The following is a 23,547-nucleotide window of genomic DNA, read 5'->3' as shown; positions in this document are numbered from 1 at the left end:
TCCTGAATTTATGTTACTGCAACTGAAAGAAAATCTTTCATTTCTTTTCCTAAGTCTTTACACATTCTTATCTTTCAAGGTCACAGCATTCCCTATGATAACTTCTTGAAATACATTTAGAGGGATACCATGCAGATTTATGTTTTCTATCTTTAAAACTCCTAATTTGTTCACAGAAAACTTAAAGAGCAAGGAAGAGTGAATGCTACAATATCCATAGGCTTTCCATGCATCTCAAATGACACCCTACTTTACCACACACAGGATTTCTCTTTGATAAACACACCATCAGTACCATATTCAGTCAAACTACTTGTGCAAGGATAATCATGGAAGTCATAGAGAATTCCTCCTTTTCAAAATTCCTCCTATCAGAAATTATAGGAAAACTTCAGGATTTGGGCTACCGGTAGCAGTTTTGTTGGATGTATCCATCCTGACTTGAAATTCATTCTTCCTAATGTATTCTGTTACAGAAAAAAAATTGTGATGAACAAAACATATTTAGAGATATGATTTATTTAGAGATAGTTTTACTTCATTTTTTTGGAATTATGAATTTTGGTCAAGAGAGAGGAGCATTGAAAGCATAAAGCATGAAGAATTGTGTCAAGTCCTAACCATGCTACTGTGAGTACGTCGGCAGGACTAAGTTTTATGGGAGATATAAGACATGAACGATACATTTCTGTTCTGAATACTTTTAAATTCTATTCTTAAAACTGTGCAACAGGGTGCCATAAAGAACCACCAGCTATCTTTCAAGAAACAGCCAGATTTTTTAGGCAGACAAGGCGAAAAGTCACAAACAATTCTGCTCAGTGTTGGCTGTAACTCTGTCCTGGTTTAATTTAAAAGCTTGCAGTATGCAAAGTAGTTTTTATTAAAAGGCTTTCATATGTTCACCTCCTTAGACAAAGCATTTTGCTAATCAACATAATATATTTTTCAGCCGAAACAGACCCCTGTGGTCGCTTAAGTGAGAATTGGCTCCAAAACCACTTCCACACTTGCCCAATTCAGGATGAACACTGAGTTTCTAAAACATTGCTTCAACAGAAAATCTGTTCTCTAGTGAGTGAGCTAGAGAAATAGCATAAAGGCATATACAGCTTTGTATCTTGTGGGAATTACTCTGCCTTTTGATGGTTTCTGAAAGATTAAAATACTCTGTCCAGGCTGGAGCCATTTCAGATGGGAGACCCTTTACAGAGGAGCACTCTTTAGCCCTCTGGAGAGGCAAGTGACTCAAGTAACAGCAGCCTCTGCCAATTCCTACCTTGACACCAAAACTGGATTTGAGTTTTGATCTCTCAGCCCCAAAGCACATCCCATGGGAATTCAGGGGCCAGCTGCCTTCATCCACTTGAGCATTTAGTCACCTGCCCAGGGCAGGCATTTCTGGCTTAACACTGGCGGGGCTGTTGGCTTCCAGCTGGGAGCATGCAATTCAGCAGTCAAAACAGAGTAGTTTTCCTCTAGACCCACTCATAGCCAGCTGCATCTCCCTTGTGCTAGGGAAAGCCTTCCCCAAAAAGCACAGATAGTTTTGTTTAGGAAACCATTTTCCATGAATAGGGACAAGTTTTCTTTCTTCCTAAACCCCCCCAAAATGCATATTTAATTTCATTTTACTATATATTTAAAAATTATTTGTTATCTATTATTGCATTGTCTGCATAAAATTAGACATCTCTGCTATATTAAACACTCCTTCATCAAGAGGATACACTAAGGCTATCAAGCCACCAGGCCAAGTGAAAAGCTGCAAATCCATCTTTGCTTGATTTCAATGCCAAAGGATGGTATAGGGCACTGGAGGAAGAGAAGTAAGGGTCTGCCATTTATGGCAACTTGACCCTACATTCCTGTGCTGTGGCAAAATTTTGTACAACCTTTGTATCTCCCAGTTCTTCCCACCAAGAACATAATTCCTTTCTGCCTTTGTGAAAATCAAATTGATTTCTGCCAGTGAAAATAGAGTTTATGCTACTGATGAATTGAGAGGCAAGTGTTCTGCTCTGATCACTTCCCCAGTCTGCCTGAAATCTGGAGTTAAGCAGACAGTCTGCCAGAGGGACAATTTCTGCCATATTTATATGTATTTTTCATACATACCTATTCACTCAAAAGAGCAAAAAGCATTTACATGGGTGTGCTGACTGTGGGCAAATATGTAAAGAAAACCTAAACTTAAGTTACGTAAAGATTATAGCAAAAAGGCAATAGCTCTGAATATTCTGATTAAGGCTGACAACCCAGTCTCAGTTCCTACAATTGCATTAAAATAAAATTTTAGTGACAACCCAGTCTCAATTCCTACAATTGCATTAAAATAAAATTTTAGTGACAGAAGGCATAATGTGAAGACAGACAAGTGGTTTTAAGCTTGAATTTTTTTTTTACTAGTTAGTTATTATTTATTACAGTAAGTCTTGTTTTTCCAATGTAATATTCATCTACAGTTAGGTCTGCTATTAAAAAAGGTACTGCAGAGGGAGAATATAGTGAGTAGTCTGTAAGGGTAGCACTGAAAGAGCAGCATTAGTATGTGTTTAATAATGTATGGAGGCTGGAATTGTTCCATCATCAGCCTGTCATTCAGAATGTTTCTGATCCATCCATTGATCTGACATCTGTTTTGTGGTTTAATAAAGTTGTGATTGATGCCTGAGTGGATATAATACAGAAACCTTTAGAAATATAAAAACTGAGCAGTTTTCTGCTTTCAGTCCCTGTTGCTCAGCAATTCCACATTTGGCCATAAGCAGCAATAATCTGTTTCTTCAGTGGGAAGAATACTTGCCCTTCTCTTTTTCCTCTGCTGCTCATTCCTGAGGGAAGTTTGCTGCTCTGCGCTTTCTTGATCGGGATTTCCCTCCCCTTCCTGCTGTTAGCATCCATTTCAGATACCGCTTGGGTTCCAGTTTCATTCAACAGTCTGAGGCAGCCTTTGTTAGTCCTTATCGGCAGAGGGGTAATTCCAGCTTTTTCTCCTTCTCTTTTGGAACTGCCTCACTGTAGCCTTGTATCATCCTAAGTCTTTGAGGCCCACAGCAATGGAAGAGCGAGTAGAAGCCAGGTTTTTTACTAAAACTGCTAACCCAACAGTGCTGCTTAATTGTTCTTCACGTTTGCAGATGGTTCACTCCACTTTCAGTTTCTAATTTAGAAATAGGCAACTTATAAAATAAGTTCTCCATTGCACTTTCTAAGCAACAACAACAACAACAAGTGTTTAATTGTTCTAGATACTCTGTATTAAAAATGCAATCAGGTGGAAGAATTTCACTGACTTGGTATCCTGTTGCTGCTGCAAACTACCCTAACTCAGCTTTCCTGGTTTATAGTATCACCGAAATCTCTCAGTGGAATAACAGGGTTGTTATGCAGGTCCATCAGTCTTATCTTTCACTTTGTTAGTTCTTTTTGTTGCCAGCAAAGCTTGATGATATCTCCAGAACCCTTCAATGGAACAACAAGCTTGTTATAAGTTTTTTATCTTTTATTTCCTTTGGATACTCCACAGTCACCAGTGGTTTAAAATGTCACCTGAAGGCCTCAGCAGAATAACTGCTTTGTTAGATAGGGTTGGCTTTTTTCCTGTTTAATCTGTGATTCTATTTGCACATACTACAGCTACATGGAGCTGATTCTTGTTCAAAAAGTACTCTCTGTTATTCTAATTGTATGTCTCAAGGTCCTTGGAGAGTTACAGGAGCAAAGTTTCTATGCAGTCTTGTGCCTTTCATGTTATCAGGTGTTAATCTTAGAGCTCTTTTATTTTATTTATTGACTGACAGTTTCAGTTACTGTTTGGGTGGAAAATATAGGACTGAATCCATTGCAAATGAAATAGCTTAGTTCAGGCTGAAACTAAGATCTTCTTTATCCATTTACTCAGCCAAAGTCCATGGCAAATGCAAGTGATTAACAACATGGAGCTGTCTGGGGCAGGAGATCCATTTAAGGAAAAAATATTCTGGTTGGAAAGCAGAAGAACAGCATAAGGTCTCTCAAGAGTTATAAAAACCAAATAACTCCTCCTGAACCTTCCTTCCCAGTCTCTTGAAAGGCAGCTCCTATTTACCTCATACATAATTTGAGATAAAAAAGGGATACAGTGCAATGGAAAAGCACCAGATTGAAAGCAATCAACCGGGAACAAAGAACTTTTTCATGAAGCATTTAAACGGTTTGCAGAATCCACTGCCACTAAATATTATTGAGACAAAGAGGTTAGCAACCTTAAAAAAATAGATTCAGCATTTCTAAGGGAAACATTTGTGGATGCAACAGCAGGGCAGAAAAAAGTCTTAATTTGACAGTGTAGGCCAAACACCTGCTAAGGTGAGAAAGGGAAGATGTGATCTTTTCCCTTTTTGAACCATCTTGAAATTCCACAGACTTGTGTTAGAATTGGGCTGATCAGCTGTTGTGTAGATGAGACTCTTTCTAATCAACTGTTTCAACATGGCTTCCACAGTCTGTGTTGGACCACAGCTGTGGTTAGATGGTATTTTTGAATGAATAGACTTTATAAAATCCTATTTCTGTAGTGTTCCTCCTTCTCTTTTGAACTCAGTTTTACTTTCCTACCTTTGTTGGTAGTGGCTTACTGTTTGCATTTATGTACCTTAAAAGCCACTGCCTGCCATAGACAGGAAAGGAAAACATTAAAGGAAAATAAACACAGATGGAGGGAATTCCATTTTTTGTTCAAGCAGCACTTCATATGAGCCCAGCATGTCAGTAGCTTTTATTCTGTATTAAATTTTACTTTCACACAACTCTTCCACACATGAACAAAATGCATTTGTTGAGGACTCCTTGCCTCTCTTTGAGGTATCAGCTACTGACTCAAAGTGACATTAACCCAGATTCCCTTTCAGATTCCCTGATTGTGGTGATAAAAATGCTCAGCAACACAAAGCAAAAGTGATGGATCAGCAAAGCAAAAAATATCATCCAGAAGAGCCATAACTAATATATCTTCATTTTCATCATCAAACAAATCTCATTCACATAATCAGTGTGCAGATGACTTCACATAACTGTGAACTAGAACATTTAGAGGCTTTTTTTTCTTACATATTTTCTTAAATATGACTGCTGCAGTTCTATTTTGGGATTTCTAGAAGTGCCACCTGTTGACATTTCGAAGGACAATAGCAGTATAGTTCAAAGCCACCTCTTCCAAAGAATAGGGTTTTTTAATGATAGCTGTGCACTGCATATAAAATGAACTTTTTTATTTTGTAATAATGAATAGAAACCAAAAGCCATAAAAGTGGTAGTGTCTGGTGTATAGTTAGACATCTACAGAATATCCTCCCCCAAAACACTCACCTGTAGTCATACCCCTGGAAATTTTTGTTCATATCTCTATAGAGATGAACCAAGATTGTGAACTCATTTTGCTAACTACTGGTAGATCGTTCCCCTAACAACTTTGAATTTTAAGAGGAAAAAAGGTTATGTGAAATTGTTCATGCGAAATTGTGCTGATGCTACAAATGACAGGGCAGGTTTGGGGAAGAGAAGTTTGGTTTAGTTCCACTTACTTTGCTTTAGTGATTTGTACAAGATTTAGCTGAAGGAATCTCTTTATTTAACAGAGAGGGAAGTAGAAAAGAGGAACAAATAATACTTTAAAAAAGCCTGAAAATAATTCTTGAAACATTCTGCCACACCTACAACTGGCAAACTCAATAAAAGGTGGAAAACAGAAGTATTCTAAATGTCCAGTCTGTCATCTGTATTTTCTTGATGTGTTTTTGTTTTTTGAAATGGATTTTCCATTTTCCAATCAAGAACAGAACCATTCGCCTTATTAGAATGAAACTGGGTTTTGTTGTCCTGCCTGTGTTTAAAGAAGTCTCAGGTAATTCTGACAGAAATGATGAATATGGCTTTCAAGAGAAGTAATAAATCCAAATATCAGTGGTGCAGACAAGCTGTGTGGGGTCTGTGTAATACAACGCAAGTCTGAGGATCTTGGAAAGGTGAAGGATGTTTTTCAGAACCATGACCATGTGAAAATCAAGAAGTGTCTCCCAGAGGTGCTGCTTCCACAGTTTTCCAAGAGCTGGGAAACAGTCCTGTAGTCATGTCTCCACATTACAAGTGTGCATTGGCACAGCAAGAAGTCCTGTAAACCTTGAAGGGATTGTATCCTCAGTGGAGAAGAACAACATGATGAATTATACGGAAGAACAACTAGTTTCTCCTAAGTACTGTTGCAGTCCTTCACACAATACCTTTTCTGTCTAAGGTGAATCATAGAATCAGCCAGTTGGAAAGGACCGCTGAGATCATCAAGTCCAACCCTTGATCCACTACCACCGTGGTTACTAGACCATTGCACTAAGTGCCACATCCAGTCTCATCTTAAAAACCTCCAGGGACTTCCCTGGGCAGCCCATTTCAATGCCTGATTACCCTCTCTGTAAAGAACTTCTTCCTAATATCCAACCTAAACCTCCCCTGGCAGAGCTTAAGACTCTTGTCTTACTGATGGTTGCCAGTACTTGAATTGTATCAACTTCAAATGCAGATGTAAACTTTAGCTGAAAGAAAAGGGCATGAAGGTGAAAGACAACAGTGGCTTACAACACAATGTAGGTGCGTGAAAGGTATCCACGGAAAGGAGAAGAAAGTTTTAGTGATGCTAACAAAAAGGATCTGAAAGTAAAACAGAGAAAGCATAACTTTAATGCATTGCATTAATATGTTAAGAGGTAGACTAGCATTTGAAATGAACCGTAGAAAAGTCATTGTGTGGGACATCTAGAATTCAACTGGGCCAAACACCTTAAAATCCACAGGAGGCACTTTCAGGTGTTGACACAAAACCAAAACAATGGTCTAACAGCCTCTTTTCATCTCCAACCTCTGTTTGTCATCTCAAAGAAACATTGTTAATTCAGTTCAAAACAAGTAATAATAGTTTAATTTTTATTTTCTATTCATTTAAGTACTGAGAATTCAGGAAATTATAATAGCTTTTAAAAATGTTTACTGAGTATGATGTACCAAACCACAGAAAAGAGCTGTATATCAAATTAACATTTTATTTGCAATGTCTGAAGTTTACACAATCAAAGAATAAACATATGTTGCAACTGACCATTCACGGTATCCACTCAGTAAAAAACATTTGGGACCAAGAGGTAAGATTGACTCATTTCAACACGTGTTGTGTGGATTAGTAAGTATACTACTCACTTTTGGCTTTTTTTTTTTTTTTCAATGGTATGGGTACATTTTGTTAAGCTAAATGTTTCCGCTCTAAGCAACAGCCTTTGAATTACATATCCAGTGTTCTCTAATAGGGAAAAGTTTACTTCCAGAGGCACTGGGACTTCACAGAAACACTGTATTGCAGATGTTGCAGTGTTTCAGACGGTGACACGTTGCCACATTATTGAAAACACATACAGTGGAGTTGAAAGTAAATTTAACCTGAAGGATGTTCAGCATTTTACACGTTTTAATCACAATGACAAAAATAACATAACCTGTGTATCGGGAAAAGTCCTGGACCTGCAGATGCTCACAAAAATAATATTCCATTGAATTTCACTACCTTTTTCCTTAACATATCCCGCTGAATTTCAGCGCACAGTTTCACAGTTAAGCCGCATGGCTTATCGAATGGCTGTCAAGCTTGTACCCCAAAGGTTTAAACTTCCCTTAAGACAAATTGCCAGTGCTTTTGAGGTATCTTTCTTATTTTCTTCCGGAAAGAGCAGCCTGGTCAGGGTTCACTCATTTGTGAAGCAAGGTTAAATGAAGGAGCTAAAGGTACAGTCTTCATACATTGTGTAAGACACTGGGATCGTGTATATACAGTGATTTTAGCTTGAAGTTCTCAGAAAAGGGTAAGCTTTGTTCAAACGATTTACAATTCCGTAGGGACCTGCTGATGGCAATAACCTCTGTGCCCTCTGATGGTATTTTATTATCTGTGAGTTATGGGTGATTCTGTGTCAGAGCTATGGTGCCGTAGAATCCTCTTGCTTCTAAAAGACTCAATTTGGGAGCAGATTTCTGCTATCCCTAATATTTACTATGAAACAGCTCAGTCAGCACATTTCATTGAGCTGTAACAAGATGCACTGAGTGAATTTGGGAGTTTGCTGAATTGAATTGTTTTCCTAGCAAGGTTGACTGTTGAACATGAAAGATTTTTACTGTATGGCAGAGGTGAGCTGCACCACATCAGGATGGGTCTAGGGAGCAATCGTATCTCAGAGGCGCATCCTTTTCTGGTCAGTCCCGTGGAGGACTACTCTATCCCTTGGGATTTTTCATGACTTTTGAAAGTGATAGGCACACCTGTATGCTTCTAATTTTGCCTTTTTAATTTTAGCAGTTGTAATACAACAACAGACACTTTCTTAAGAGTTTAGTATCTGAATGTCCAAATAATTGTGCGTTCGCCAGCCTCAACTCCCTGTTTTCCTTTGCTGTGTTTCCCTTGGGGGTTTTCCTCAAGTCAGTATAATATTTATACGACACAAGCAGATTTCACTGATGCAAGAATTTCAGGTTTTTTGTGTTCTGTGGCCTGTCAACCACAGCTGTATGCAGGGTTTGCAGTATAGACCAAAGATGTATGATTTCCAAAGTGATGTTTTTTTCAACCAGGCACCTGACTGCTCACTTTCTCCTGTTTACCATAATTCTACCAGTACTTTCCACCTAAAATGCCTGCATTGGACTAAAAAATTGGTTGAATTTGTTCTTTTTTCAATGACCATTTTTGACAGTCCAAATCGGAGTGACAGAAATGCAGTAAAAAGGTGAAGTGAGTATTTGGCTATGATGATATTTCCACAGATAACCTTGCCTAGTTTATCCACAGAATCCAAATCGGTGCTCAAAAATTTTAGTGTTCAAAGGTAATTTTTTAACAAAAGCTATTTTACTACCTTTCTTTTAACATGCAGGTGCTCCTAACTAGCTTTAGTAGGATTGATTTCCTGTGAAGATAATGAACTCATCTCAGAAATTTTCATTTTCTGGTAATAAATAGTTGTTTCATCAAAGTGACCATAATTTGATTCATTGTATTTTGGTTTTCTATACACCTTCTAGAAGATTATTGTATTAGATGAAGTTTATTTAAAACTAAAAAAAGCAAGTAGCAACAAATTCAAATTTCTTGCATGTGTTATGGGACATAGAGAAATAGTTTGCAGCAAAAAATTCCATTCAGTTTTTGGCCATTGAAGGAGGAGGTTCTCTTTCCTTATTTGTATAACTTGTGCCTGAACTATATTGAGAGCAGAAGACCACTGACCTTCCTGAAATTTCTATCCTTTGTTTTAAACTGTATCAGAGTTTGTAAAAAATTGTATCAGAGTTGGAAATCAGAGTTGGAAACCAGAAAATGATTGATGGAAAAATTTGAAGTAATTAACCTGCTCCAGAAGGCAAAGAAAAGAATTATGCATTTCAAGGCTTATAAATCCACATTTCTCTTTCATTAACTTTTGTACAAATGTAATGAGCAGCGTTATATTTTCTTGTGTTTCAAAAGAGAAAAATATGACTTAAGAATCATGGCATCATCTTGAGTTTATTTTTAATATTAGGATTTTTACTTTATTTCATACGCTATTAGATATGTGTTCCAAGGAGTAGTTAGATATAAATATATATACTTAGGTGATCCCAATTTCAAGTCTGGCACAGAAGTGTAATGGATTAGTGTCTCTGGTCTGTAATTATTCTATAGAGATCTTTGCAGGCAGAGCTAGTCCCATTGTAAACTAAGAAACTGCAGTACTTACCGTTAGTTAGCGCTTCTTTTTTTAGGCAGTTCAGTTTATGGGCCTGTGGAGCTTCTATGGAAGTATTTAACTGCATCTGCACATATCCTGCAGATTTCTGCCAAACAGTTTTGGGTTTTTTTCTGGAAGTACAAATTATACAGGAGGGGATCTATAGCATTTGCTATTCCTCCCAAATAAAACAGGACTCCAGTCTTTTCAGAGACATACTGAAGCAGGAAACAACTGGAGAATAACAGCAGCAGCACCTGTATTGAAATTTATATTCTCAAGGTGTTTTAAAAATATTAATTAAACCCTATAGCATCGCTTAAATGAATAAGCAAATTAATGCAAGACCTTTGATTCTCTTTGAGGAAAATTACTTCCATACAGTGTAGTCTTTCTTGTAGTACAGACAGCAGCTCCTGTTTCAAACCCAGGGATGGCTCAGCTGTATATTTAAAGCAAAACCCAGACTCTCAGTGTGATGGACTGCAGTAAGCTGTTCTGGTCAAGACAGCTGAACTAATTGGCCCATTCTTCTCAGTAAGAAAAGAGAAGATTTTACCAGTTCTAGTTAGATTTGGCTTTACTGCCTAGCAGTGAAACTTAATTGCTTCTCACTGAATGATCTCTAATAATCTGTCCACCATAATAATTAAAAATATTTTAAACTAGAAGTTTGCAGTTACCTCAGTGTTCTAAGTTGCCATACCAAATTACATCATGAATGTCACATATATTTTGGCATTTATATTTCCCTGAGTTCACTAGCAGCGTGGACAGCTGTGTCTTGGTGGTTGTATTTAATGGTTTTAATCTCGCTCTGTTTTCATCTTCATGCTCTGTGTAGTATTTCTCATGATCCTTCACAACAAGCAAAAAGTTCCAGTCCTGAGGCTAGGATGACAGTTAAGCAGATGCTGTTTCAGTTCACAATTACAATTCCTTCCAGGCTATTAGGGGATATTACAGCTGGGCAGGCTGGCAGACCATCATCCCCCAACCCCCCTCCATCCTAAGATTAAATTCATTGTCCCTGACATCAGCCACTAAGTGAGAGGAATCCACAAATGCCCTTATTCAACTTCCAGAATAGCCAGTTTTACACTTTTTAAATGTTAACTCTACTAATTTGTATTTTAGCAGTGCGGCCTGGGAGTTCAGTATAACACTAGTATGTCAGCAGTGATCTTCTTTGTAAGGTGAATCATGCAAAGTCTTATGGTTTGAAAGTGTTGATATAAATTTATTTGATGGAATAATGGCCACTTTGTCATCTCTGGCATATTCTTGGACAAGAAAATCTGTGGTGTAGTTAGGACTTTCTCCATTGCAAATATTTGCACAGAGCTTAATCTCTCTTTTTTTTTATTTTTTTATTCGACGTGTAAAAGGAAAGCAGAAAGGGAGCATTTTGCTGGCCAGTGAGCACCAATGCAAAATGAAGATGTTTGAGCTTTTCAGTCAGTCCATATGCCAGAGCCAGAAGTGCACCAAAAAACCAAAATAGATAACCTAGCCTAGAAATAGATACTCTGCAAGATCCTCCTGAGAAGAACAAGTCTCTGGCTGGGCTGTGGCATTTAGAAGAGGCCAGGATTGCTTACCTGAACAGGCTAGAGTGCATTAAAAGATCTCCTGCTGGCCTTATCAGTTGTTATAGTTTTGCCATCATTGACAGTAATATTTTATTGATCTGGGATTCCATTTGAAAGGATATAGTATGGTAGAATTTTGTCAGTTTTAATGTACATGAGTGATTTATAATATTCTCTGAAATTAATATATTATTTAAACTATGTCTACAGCTATAAACTATGTCTATGACACAATCAAAGGATCTTGTCCTCTCTTAGAACACTCATCTCCAAACTCTATTCATTTCTTTTGCTATTTGGAGCATCTATCTTGTTCCATTTTCAAGCTGTAACTAGCAGCCGCTGAAAAATGAATGAAAAAATGTCTCTAAACTTTGTGTTTCATTCAAGTATAAATTTGAAAAATTCCATACCATCATAATTAAACATGTGGCAATTGCATATTGAAACGTCTTAGAGGATATTCCAGACTAACCTTCTGCAAATTGAGCAGTGCATATCTTGGTACATTTTTTTTCCTCTCCTTTATGATGAATAGGTCACTGGTCTACAGCATTTCCTTTCTTTGACTTGAAGTGGTTTTTAAATGTGCACCACTGCAAAACATTCCTTAAAGCCAGCCATGACAGCGACTTTTCTCTCTTCTATTTTCCCTTTTCCCAGCCTTGTCTTTCCTTGTCTTGAATTTGCTTTTGGGGCGAGACTTACCCATGTTTTTGAGCTGGATGCAAAGTTCCTCAGCCCCTCACTCCCTAGGTCTGCTCCCACCACAGGAAAGCACAGCCTCATGGCATGGTAATGCTTGTGATGGACATAGTAATACATTGCCTGGATGAGAAGTGACAGTGCTCTGAGAAATATGACAGTACCTCTGCCCTTGATCAGGCTTTCCATTTGAAAGTTTTCATTTTGGTAATTACATCCTTCCCAGATAGTAGCCATAGTCATTGATCATACTAATATCATTAAACTGATTCCCGTAAGTCACCTTTTAAAGACACTTTCTATGGTTTCTTTTCGCCCTATATCTTCTTCCTCTGCAGTTGCAGGATAAGACTTTTTCTGTCTACCCTTCATCTGATTGATTAGAAATGCCAAATACTTCCTTTACGTATGGCCTGGTAATATACACATCACATTTCTTCCCTTGGGATCTCAATCAGAACAAGTAATGGCCTTTAGCTTTTCTCATTAGCAAAATGGAAAAGCACCATACCCAATCCATTAGAAATACAGCATTGTAATATGAATTTATTGAAAAATGGCTGCATGCCAGCAGACATGGAGTGAGTTTACCTTAAAGGATTTTCAGGGGAAAAAAAAAAAAAAAGAAAAAAAAAAAGTCACCCTTTCTGTCTGGCAAGCAAACGTTTTGAGCCATAACTTATCATGCCTGTCTGTCAGGTATTTTGCTGTTGCTCCTTAAGTGCTGTTTGGACAGCTCTGTCATATAAAGGGCATTCATAAGGAGGAAATATGGGTGTTTGTACATGTATTAATGTCTTCTCCAATTTTTATTCCCTTCCTGGATTATTCTCTTCATATTCTCTATCAGAATTAGAGGGAGGGGAGGAAGTTGAGAAGATTTTGTTATTTTGCTTTGCTTTTAATTTTTCACAGAATGTGCTAACCTGAAAAAATGTATCAAGAACAGCCATTACAGCATACTCCTCTATCAAGCTGAGACTGCTGCTATGCTTTTTTTAGCCCTGTCTAAAACTATTTACAATCAGTACACTGATAGCGAGGACAAGACTGATTAACAGGTTTTTTTCTCTGCTGATGTGAATTGCTTTTCACTTGGCCTGGTCTTTATTAGCCCTAAAAATTATTAAAATTCATACACCAGCCCTGAAAACTTTCAGTGCATATATTTTCCAGAACTGTAAGAGGGTGTCAAAGCACAAATCCATACCAAATCATAATTGTATATAATTTGAATGCATATGAGCTGACTCTGTCTACTTTGGAAAGCTAGCACTGAAAGAACACAAAGAACAGCCTTGGAATGTTGTTATTCTGCCAGCACTAAGACACATCTGTTTTCCTGGCCCCTTCAAGCATTGCTAATGTTATTCCTGGGAAAATAAGTGCTAAGCGCACCAATAAAGCTGTATTTAATAGTGTCTTATGAAAAATGGGCACTTACATTTTTTTAAAAAAAAAAACACTTCAGGTTTCCAAGGTGTTAAGTTGCTCACCTGTACAAAGTGAGAGTCAAAGCTAAAGCATCAAGCTTGAATTCTTGGCTACTTCACTTATGGTTCATCAGCTGTGTTGATCACACTTTCCCAACAAAACAATGTGTTCCAGTACAAGGTAAAGAAAAAAGTACCGAGAAATAGTGTGAAAGGCCTGCAGTAGCCAAAAATGGGAGGCATTCTAAAGGGACCTCTTTAAGAGGGGAGTTAGTGGTTAGATGACGAGACAGGAAGGCCTAAGGCAAGGAGGGATGACTATTTTTTGAAATATTGGGATTTTTTTTCCTTCTTTCATTTTCTCTTTTGTTCTTCTGCTGTTTTGTTTGGTTGTTGTTTTTTTTTTTACTCTTTGCTACCTTTCCTTCCTCCTTCCCTCCCCCCCCCATCATTTGGATGAAACAATGACAAATTAGGAGAGACTCTGTGTAATTTTTGCCACGCAGTAAGTTTAGGAGTTCAGCACTTTTAGCAGATGGTTACACAGTAGACAAGCTGATGACATTGCAGTGTAGTTCAGTTCACTTAGCCAGCACGCTGCTAAAAGGCATGGTTTCTCCTTTGTAGACTGTAATATTCTTAGTCACACTCTATCATTGGGGCATTGACTTTAATTTCAAGGGGACCCTTCTCCCGTAAGAATTTCAAGAGTTTGTGGAAAGCAGGGAAAGGGAAGTCTTCACAAAAATGCTATTACCACCTTCCACAGACCTGCCATGTAAGCAAAGTTAATGATAATGTAAATATATTTAAAGATTTTGATAGAACAATTTTTATGCTAAGGAGAAACAATATTTTGCACTGCATTACTTCAAACACTGTATTTTAAGTGTATTGAAGTTGCCACCAGCCTTTAAAAGTTAGTATTCTCTGTTATCCCCACACCATCCAAATACGAATATGGTTGATTATTTTGCTCAAGCTACAGATAGAAGAAGAGCTGGCTAAGAAACATTCATGGTTTCCAGTTTGTGGGAAATTCATCTTATGAAATTTGGTTTCATTCTGATTCATCTTTTAAAATCTCAAAACAAACCAGAAAGATTCTCCCCTGAGCCAGAAATTCCAAACAAAAATTAATTTTCAGAAATGATGCCTCATGGCATTTCCAATACAAAATATAGTCTGCAAGATCTTGACAGCTGCCAACTGGTTTAAAATGTCCATCTTGGTTGCTGTCCTGCTCCATGTCAGCTTTCAGGCAGCAGCTGCAAAACACTCCCAGGATTTCATGTTCCAGGGCAGCCTCACCGTGTCCAATACTTTGGGCAGGCTTCCAGATCTCCTGATGAGTCGGCTTACAGGTCTGCTTCCTGAGGACCAGATTAGTCTGGGAGCCAAGTCAGAAAACACTAGGAATGTTGCTTTGAGCCGGCAACTTGGTGGGATTGTTCTGGAGGAAAAGCAGGGCACTGGCTCGAAGACTGAAGAGACTGCCAGTTTCCAGGTGTGTAAGAAGAGGCAAGGGCATCCCTGAGCTTCCCCTGAGGACGCGTATGGAAGCAGGGTTCTTGGAGCTTGCAAACTCCTAACTCAAACACACCAATTCGGTGTTGAGCTGCCTGGAAGCCCCGAGTGCATGGTTTGCAGGACATTTATCCGCACATACCCAACAGCAGTCTGATTTTTCTTGTATCCTTAGGCATAAGGGCACAGCATTTCCCAGAGGGAATGTGTTTCCCCCTACCTAAGCCTGGACTTGCATGTTGACCATCAATTCAGGAAGGCCAGCTTTTAAGGCATTCCTAATGCCACTGTTAGCTTCCACTGTTAAGTCCCAACAGGTGGTATCTCCAAAGTTTTTTCTGCTCACTGAACTGGCAAATTCTCCTTCATCTCTGGATGCAGGGTACTGGTGAACAGCTGTTTTCTTATGAAGAATTGAAATGTTCCCTTCCCTCCTCTTCCCTTCCCCTGTCCTCTCCTCACCTTCCAATCCCTTCTTTCCCCAGTGATATCTTTCATTATGGTTAACAAAATATTTTGGATTCTAGGGGTCTTTTAGAGGCAAAGAACTGAGCAATATCACGTTTCAGCTGCTCTTAAGAATGTCCAAGCTGTACTTTGGTGGTATCTTACTACCTTTCATCTGTCCAGCATGACTGCCTTTTCATGCAGGAGGTGTTGAATTCCTCCTGTTTCTAGGATAATTAGATATACTAACATTCAGGTGACTTTTTGTCTGTTTTTACTTTTCTTTTTGTTTTGGTTTATCTTGTAATTAATTGTCCTTGCTTTCATCTGCTCCATTCTTGGAAGTTGACCAATGAGCTGTCCACTTTTATCTCTGGTCGGAAAGAGCAATGGAAGTTGTATGTGATTGATGAGCAACTGTTATTTCACAGTTTTTCTGTTGTTCTAAACAGTTCTTCTATTGTTTTAACAACAGCTTCAGCCATACAGTATGGACATTTGCACACAGTAGTCTGCTTCTCTTTAGACTCTTCAAATTCATGGAGATTTAATAGCCTCTAGAAGACATGTTTACCTCTAGAAAGCACTTATTTGTTCATATAAATGGATATGTTATTAATAATAGTTTAATCTGCTCATATGTTGAGAGATTCACTGACATTTTTTTTTACTCACGTTGAAAATATTAAAATATGCAGATCAATCTTCCTTCATCTTACTAGCAACCATTCATCAGGGACTAATTGGAAGTATTGTATTCAGATGGAATTTCCTAAGAATTTCCAACTAAGGGGGTGCATAGGGAATTTTTTTTTTATATTAGAATCTACAGTCATAATTCTGCTGCATCACTCCTTTATTCTTCAGTATATGAGATCTGAAAGAGGAATATAGATATGACAGAATCTCAGTGATTCCTGACTGACCAAGACTGATGCAGTATACTCTTTTATTATGATACAGTCACAATACCCTGGTCTTATATAGGGTGCTGCAGATGATTGCAATAAGTCATGCACTAACCCCTGGTCAAAAACTTGCCCTAGAGAGCTCATAATGTACATTCATAGAACAGATAGATAGAGGATATTAGAAAAAAAAAATGCTCCTTTCGTAGAGAAATGTATAAGAACTGAAGAATTAAGAATTGAAAGTTCAAAAAATTTCCAGAGTCTTGGCCTGTTTTTTAAACATAAGAGAAGTCTTGCTCTCTTGCAAATGTATCCATCAGACGCATAGCATTATTAGAATAATGCAAAAAAGCAGTTTTCACATCTTGGGGCTATTTATATATTCAGTCATACAGGAAGAATCAGTTTACTTTTCTGTACAGCCTCTATGGATCTCTGCCTACAATGGAGGCTATGTCACAACGAAGAGTGAAAATACCATGGGCCTAGATACACTGACATGGACTGCAAGGATCATTGGCACCCTGAGGTCAAGTTCCACAGTCATGTATAAACTGAAAAATGTAATATAAACATTGTGTTTTAAAGAAGTATTCCTATAAGAAGTTTTCACTTAATGAAAGATGCAATCAAAATGAGAATTTATTTTCACATCCTGATGAGTTTTTCTGTTTTCTTCCTTTTCACTGATGAGATCTATACAAGTGGTTGGAGAATTTCACCAAATTCCTTTGTAATGCCAGCCTTTAGACTCTAAAACATGGTTAAAATTAATGAGCCAGTTTTTTATCTGTTTATGCAGCTTGCAGTTACAAACATGTATGCTAGTGAGAGCGTAGTGCACAGCTGTATGTGGGGATTTGACTGTTCTCATAGTTGTTTCTCTAAATGGTCTTTATCTGATTAGTCCTGATCACTCTGCTTTAGTAACAGGACTGAATTTCAGAAAGAAAAAAAGACCTGTTAGCTTGGGGGTGGGGGGCAGGTTAGCTCATCGCTGTTTCTTCTATACTTTTGTATTACTTTGATTGCCAAAGATAGGGATTTGTGAAGGATGTTTAGAACTGCCTAAGAGAAAAGGAGATTAGTTTGCAAATATAGTTCCTGAAGTTATTATTCTCTCTACCTTCATTTAACTTGCTCAGAGAATTAGGTAACATCTCATTAGGAAGGTTGAAAGGGAATTGATAGCCAGGATTCCTAAATACATTTGTATTACTGAGCAGCAGGGAAAGAATGTTAAATCCAGTAAAGATTTCTATTCTCTGCGTGAACAATGAGTGCAGTGGGCCAGCGATGGGATTCTTTTGAATGACAGTGCTGTTCTTGATAGGGCTATGGTAATTGTGTGATAAAATGGCATTATATTATTATATTTTAGGCCTGGCTGATAATTATTAGCAAAGTTATTTTAATATATGCAGAAACTCTGTATCATTTATTCTCTCATTCTTTAATTGGGAAAAAGTGAAATTAATAACAGCCATTGAATAAGTACAGGATTGAGCTGGAAAATGAGAAAGCTTCTGTGTAGCAAAAGATATTTTAAGTTTAAAGTAAAAACTGTGGCAGCTGGATATTGTATTTCATTGAACTGCCAGAGGCACTGATGAACTAGATGGTCCTTTTCTCCTCCTGAGTTCCTATGTCTCCATGCCAGACTATGGGATAAGAGGACACAGCAAGACAATGTTCTTTTCTATTGGAGAACAGCATATTTTCAAATGAGAAGGTGGAACCAGAGACAAAAAAGCAGCAGTTTTATTCTACATTTCATTACAGTTATAACCACTTGACAATGCTCAAAGGGAGATGCAGGTTTTGTTCTTTGCAGGGAAAGAGATTTGAAAGTGGGAAGGCAGGTTTCCTTCCTGGGGTAGGAAAAAAAAAAGATTATAAAAATAAATCCAGCCAACAGACTCATTTCCTTAAGTTTTCCAGCAACACAAATGTTTTCACATAATTCTGTAAGTGATGCAGTGTCTAGACTTCTCAGATGGTTTAAAAAAAAAACCAACACAAAAACCAAAACACAAACAAACCCTGGCATTAATTCTGGGAATCCTGAAGAGCTAAGTCATTAGCACTGTGCTATAGCTCATGCAGTGATATGAAACCACAAATAGTCACTGAAGAATACATGGTTTAGCATTTGCTCACGTAAGACATCCCATTTAATCTCCCTTCAGCAGGCTGCAGTGGTGTAAATGCTTACCAGCATGTGCTGGTGCAAGGCTTCTGCAGTTTGGCTTTCACCTTGACTGTAAAGGATCTGTGCCTTCTCAGAAACATGGAAGCTGATGAAATAAGGAAAGTAATCCTTGATTATTACAACAGATATACATTCATATAAAACCACAGCGAAACACCAGAAAGCAGCATTTGCACGTTGATTTTATAAAAGGCTTCTTTAACATTTTTCCTTGTTCGTTGTCCCTCCTAATTTTAAGTGTTGTTTGAGGTTTCCAAATTTACTGCAAACTTATCTGTTAATATCTCATTTTGTAAATTCTTTTTGGTTTTCTTTATACTGGGAAACTTATTCAACATTGATCCAGTTATTAGCTGTAAAATCTCACAGTACTCAGAGTGACCAAGAGAGTTAATGTGTCTGCAGCAGCCTCCATCTAATCACAGCTGTGTTATTTTATAGGCAATTGGGGCTATAAATAGAATGGAACTTTAGGGTGGTTTCTTATACTTTCTGTTAATGATGGCCTTCAGAATTTAAACAGAGTGTGCAGCCAAAGCCTTCTGATGATGTAGATGTAATAGTTTGGTTTTGCAAGAGGCATTCTTTCACGAACTGTTTCAGTTGAAATTCAGTAACTAATAGCTGGTGTGTGGGGTGTTTGCTATGTACCTCAGCTGCTAGGCAGTTGCCTGACTCTGCATTAATCTGGGCCTGAGAAAGGCTTGCTAGGGGCTTACTAGGGCAAATGAATAAATGGACATTACCTGTGCCATTTTCTCAATGTAAAAGCTCCTGTAAATTCCCTGCAGGTTACTCAGCTCCACCTTTGATGGTTAAACCATATTATCCTACTGCAGCATGCTCCCTCACTCTACCTGGTGCAGGCAGCTGCCATCCTCCCGGTTTTTATTTCCCAATGCTTGTCACCTTTATGGGTTTAGTGTTTGCTGCAGGCTTAACAGCAGTCTTGCTGGATCCAGGCTGGGATACCCTACTGTTTGCTGATCTCTAAGAACTGGTGTTGCTCTCTGAATTAAACATGATCCTTCTCAAAGTTTCATTTTTTCCCCTTCAACCCACCTCCTCATTCTTTACCTCCTTTCATTTAACTCTTTGTAGTCACTGAGGGTAATATCTGAAAGTAGAGTTGTAAGTATACACTAATACTCTCTTATTTGCTAGCTGTATATTTTTTCGCACATTTAAGTAGTTTCAAAATGGTAAAAACCAAAAATCCCATTGGACAAGGTGTGAGTAGAATTGTTAATGTAGCATATAGGGTAAATGGGTACCCTCATAAGTGCAGTCTGAATTAAACAGTCAGGCATCATGAAGCATGAATTATATTATAATACTGTACATCTTCAGTGCTCAGAACATGCATTCTGTGTACCGTATGAAGAAAATAATAGTTTACAAGCAAATTAAGAGAATGTTGCCACCAGCAATGTATTCTTTTTCTGTAGTTGAAATTACCAGCTTTCAAAGGATCAAAGTGCCAAAAAAAATCTCGCTTACACCCTCCAGATCCATCAGCTGTGCATGTAGAGTCACCATTCATTTTTCTGTCAGAAATAACCAACTTCTAATTTTAGATCCACAAAGCCTGTACAGTTGTGGAAGAATGAACTGTACTTTCTTATTCCTTGCACATACTTTGTTGAATGACCGATCACATTACAGCTCAAAAATCTTTAATCCTGATGGAAAAATATGACAAAGAAAGAATAGATTTGGCTTTTTGAGATTCTCTCATTTCAGTGTTTGCAATACTAATATTTAGTGGAATTAACCAGCTGCTGCTAAGCTAAGCATGAGTCATGCTGTCTCTTTTTCACACATATGTGTGGATAAAGAACTGTAGTGAGTGTGGTTCATGGAGAAAATAAATCTCAGTGATGGTCTTCTGACATAGATGTCTTCTTTGTTTGCCATCTGCTTACTTCCAAGTTACACGAGTTTCTTGAGGTAGATGGGAAGCCATATGGAAACTATGTACATCTACAGGAACTGTGATCCAAATGGAGCTGCATTACAACAGAATCCCTCAGCTAAGCATGTCTTTAGACCAGAATTTTCATCCTGGGTGGTCTTAAGCTGAGTAGATGTAAAATGTTTAACTTTCCTTTAAATCTCATAATTCTTTCTGAAGCTCTTTTCCACCTCCCAACATGGTACCACTCACTCCAACACATCCAGAGCACACTATTTTATAGAATAACTAGGTAAAGTATCTGGGCGACCCAGGGAGAGACACAGATTTCAGTGGGCTCAGTGTGTCTGGGTATGGAAGCTACTGAACAGCAGTGTTCAGGAAGCTTTCTGCTAAACAACCAACAGTGAATATTCGTGACAAGGAATTCAACTCTTGCATTATCCAAACCCGATGATGTAAGTATCAACACTGACATTGTGCCTTAGGACTATGTAATCTTTATTTATCCTGTGAGATCAGAGAATTAGGATTATGTAGTTCACAAAGAAAAGAAATACGAGTAAACTTGATTGAGCTAATGTCAGTTATCGCAAAAAATAATGTTTCCTCTTTCATTATAGAAACTAAACTAAAGCAGCTTCTCAGCGCTAGGCTTCCCGTGATAAAAACAGATGCAGCAGGGCAGACACTCCCAAATTCATGTGGTCTCAGGGGGGACTCCCTCTGCTGCATGTGAGGGGTGCTAAAGACCGATTGTGTGTCTCTGAGAACTAAACCGTAGTTTTCCTTTATAGCTTGGTAAAGATTTTTAGAGAAGCCTCAATGGATCCGTAAGTGAGACCCTGGAGACTGAGAATCAGTTCCAAGCCCCAGTAACATGTTTAATTGTTGACCCAATTACTCTTTCCTGAAATGATGAGGTCATATTTATAGTCATAAAGATAAAGAAGGTAAATATGTTTGGACATTCCACCAAAGGGCACAATATGTGTAATACAGACCACTGCTGCTGTGTGGTCAAGGGCCACAGTTGTTAAGCAGAAATACTCTGTAGGAATGAGCCTTGGCTAACTTTTACTAGGATCGTATTCTTTACCACAAACACTGTATGCCATTGGTGGAACTAATTTGGCCCAAAACATATTTTTTTTAATTATAGAACTCTGAAGGATTTATACAAAAAATTGAACCACCATTAGAGCAGACAAGCAGAATGTTATGTACAGGGGAGAAGTCACTTTCCTACAGTTCTTCAGGAGAGAGTCTGGCAAGCAACTAGATGGCTTTAGTCTCCAGAACTTTAAATCACTTGCTATTTGGTTGAATTCAGTTAAAATTCCTGCAAAAAATTAAACTGGGAGAGTGTGGGGACGTGTGAGTGTCTGGAAAGCAGAGTTTGGCCAGAGCCACCAGTGACACTCAAGTCAGCAGTGCAGTTTTCCCTAGAGATTGTCTAACAGTGAAGGAAGCTACATGAAGTAGTCTGGCAAGTAAGATCAGGATCTGCCTCAAGAGGAAAAAAATAACAATAGAGTAAGAAACTGCACAAGTACTGAGAGCAGTGTTTTCAGAGTCAGCAAAGACATCAGTTAATTCCCGGACAGTTTCAATTGCTGTGCTGCAGAACTCAGTGCCAAAGGATTTTGCAAAAAGTGGACTGGTGTGAATTAAAAAGCAGTTGAATAATTTGATATTTGTGTATTAAAACTTGTTTGGGTTTGTGTGTGAGATAAGAGAATGGCAGACAATGGCATCTTATGAGTCTGAGCATTGATCTTCTGCTAGGTTCAACTCAGAGGAAATCCAAATTGAATGAGGGCGCTTCATTATTTAAATTAACACTTTTAATTAAAATCTATGTATATTTGTCCGAGTGAAGCTAGCCTGCATAGATGTTTAAAACCCTTACAGGTCTTTGCAGAACTGTAAGAATGAGTGCTTCAGGTTACTGTTAAATATTGACACATTTAGAACAATGCTACACAGCAGATGTCTTCCCAACATGTGACGGCAACATTACAAAGCAGAATGAATGGAACGGAAGCAGCCCTGGAACACCCTGCTGTAACATTCTCATTAGTTCTTAATCTGTAAGGGAGGAGAATAACCCAACTGTACTGAGTACAATAGGATAGTTGGCCTAATGTTTTTGGTGGGTTAGCCTTCATAAAAAACACTATTGAATTCAATACTCTTTCTGAAGGACAATTTAAAAATCTGAAGAAAAACATGGCCTGATACAGGCATACAGACACTGGAGACACTCCCATCACTTTGCTCAAGTTATGGAAAACACTGTGAAATCTGGCAAAATATTGTAATGGTTTTCAACACCATATGCTGCTCATCTTGCAAGTGTAAATTCTATGTCATGTATGATCCTCGCTGATTTTTTTTAAATAGAAAACAATTTCACTTAAATAATTTTTATTTTTTTTCTACTTGAAAGAAGACTTCAGGACTTAGCTGTGAGATTCTGAAATATGCTGTTGTCATTCCCTAAGGCCTTTCTCTAGCATTGCTGCAGTCTGCACCCCATCTTGCAATTTCATAGTGCATGTTTGTGACGGGCATATCAAACCATCCAGTTAGTTTAGAATTGAGGTGAGAGAATGCTTTAAATGTAAATTTTACTACAAACAGCGAAATAAAATCTATCAAGCACTTCCTAGCTCTGCCAGGAAGCAAAGCTATATTTAACTCATTTTAAAATTCATCTAATACATTCTGGGCTGATTCAGATCTTTGGTGTGTCTTTGAAGATAACATGTAGTGGAAGTGTCATACAGTCATTTGGGGGATTGGGCACATTCTGAGATTCTTGTCGGTGAAAACATGTAGTTAGGACTGGATTGTAGAAAGAACGGTACAGATAGATCTGAGGACTTAATATTGATTCTTTATTTGAAAATCTGAACAATCGCTGTTGTATTCAGTTCAAGAGCTTTTTAAGAAGTGCTGTATATAAAAAGATTAGTGTCATGCCAATGACAAAATTCACATGCATACAT

The 23,547-nt window shown here is 38.0% G+C and overlaps 1 protein-coding gene across 7 annotated transcripts in view; it reads left to right on the top strand.

The window, feature by feature from the left end:
- Positions 1–23,547, top strand: part of RBMS3 (RNA binding motif single stranded interacting protein 3) — a 765,077-nt gene that overhangs the window by 728,174 nt on the left and 13,356 nt on the right. The window lies entirely within an intron of this gene.

The sequence above is a fragment of the Manacus candei genome, unplaced genomic scaffold, assembly GCF_025592945.1.
Source record: "Manacus candei isolate 608988 ecotype Guabito, Panama unplaced genomic scaffold, ASM2559294v1 h1tg000026l, whole genome shotgun sequence".
Lineage (NCBI taxonomy): Eukaryota > Metazoa > Chordata > Aves > Passeriformes > Pipridae > Manacus > Manacus candei.
Note: the sequence above shows the minus strand (reverse complement) of the source record. Positions and strands in the feature narration are given on the sequence as shown.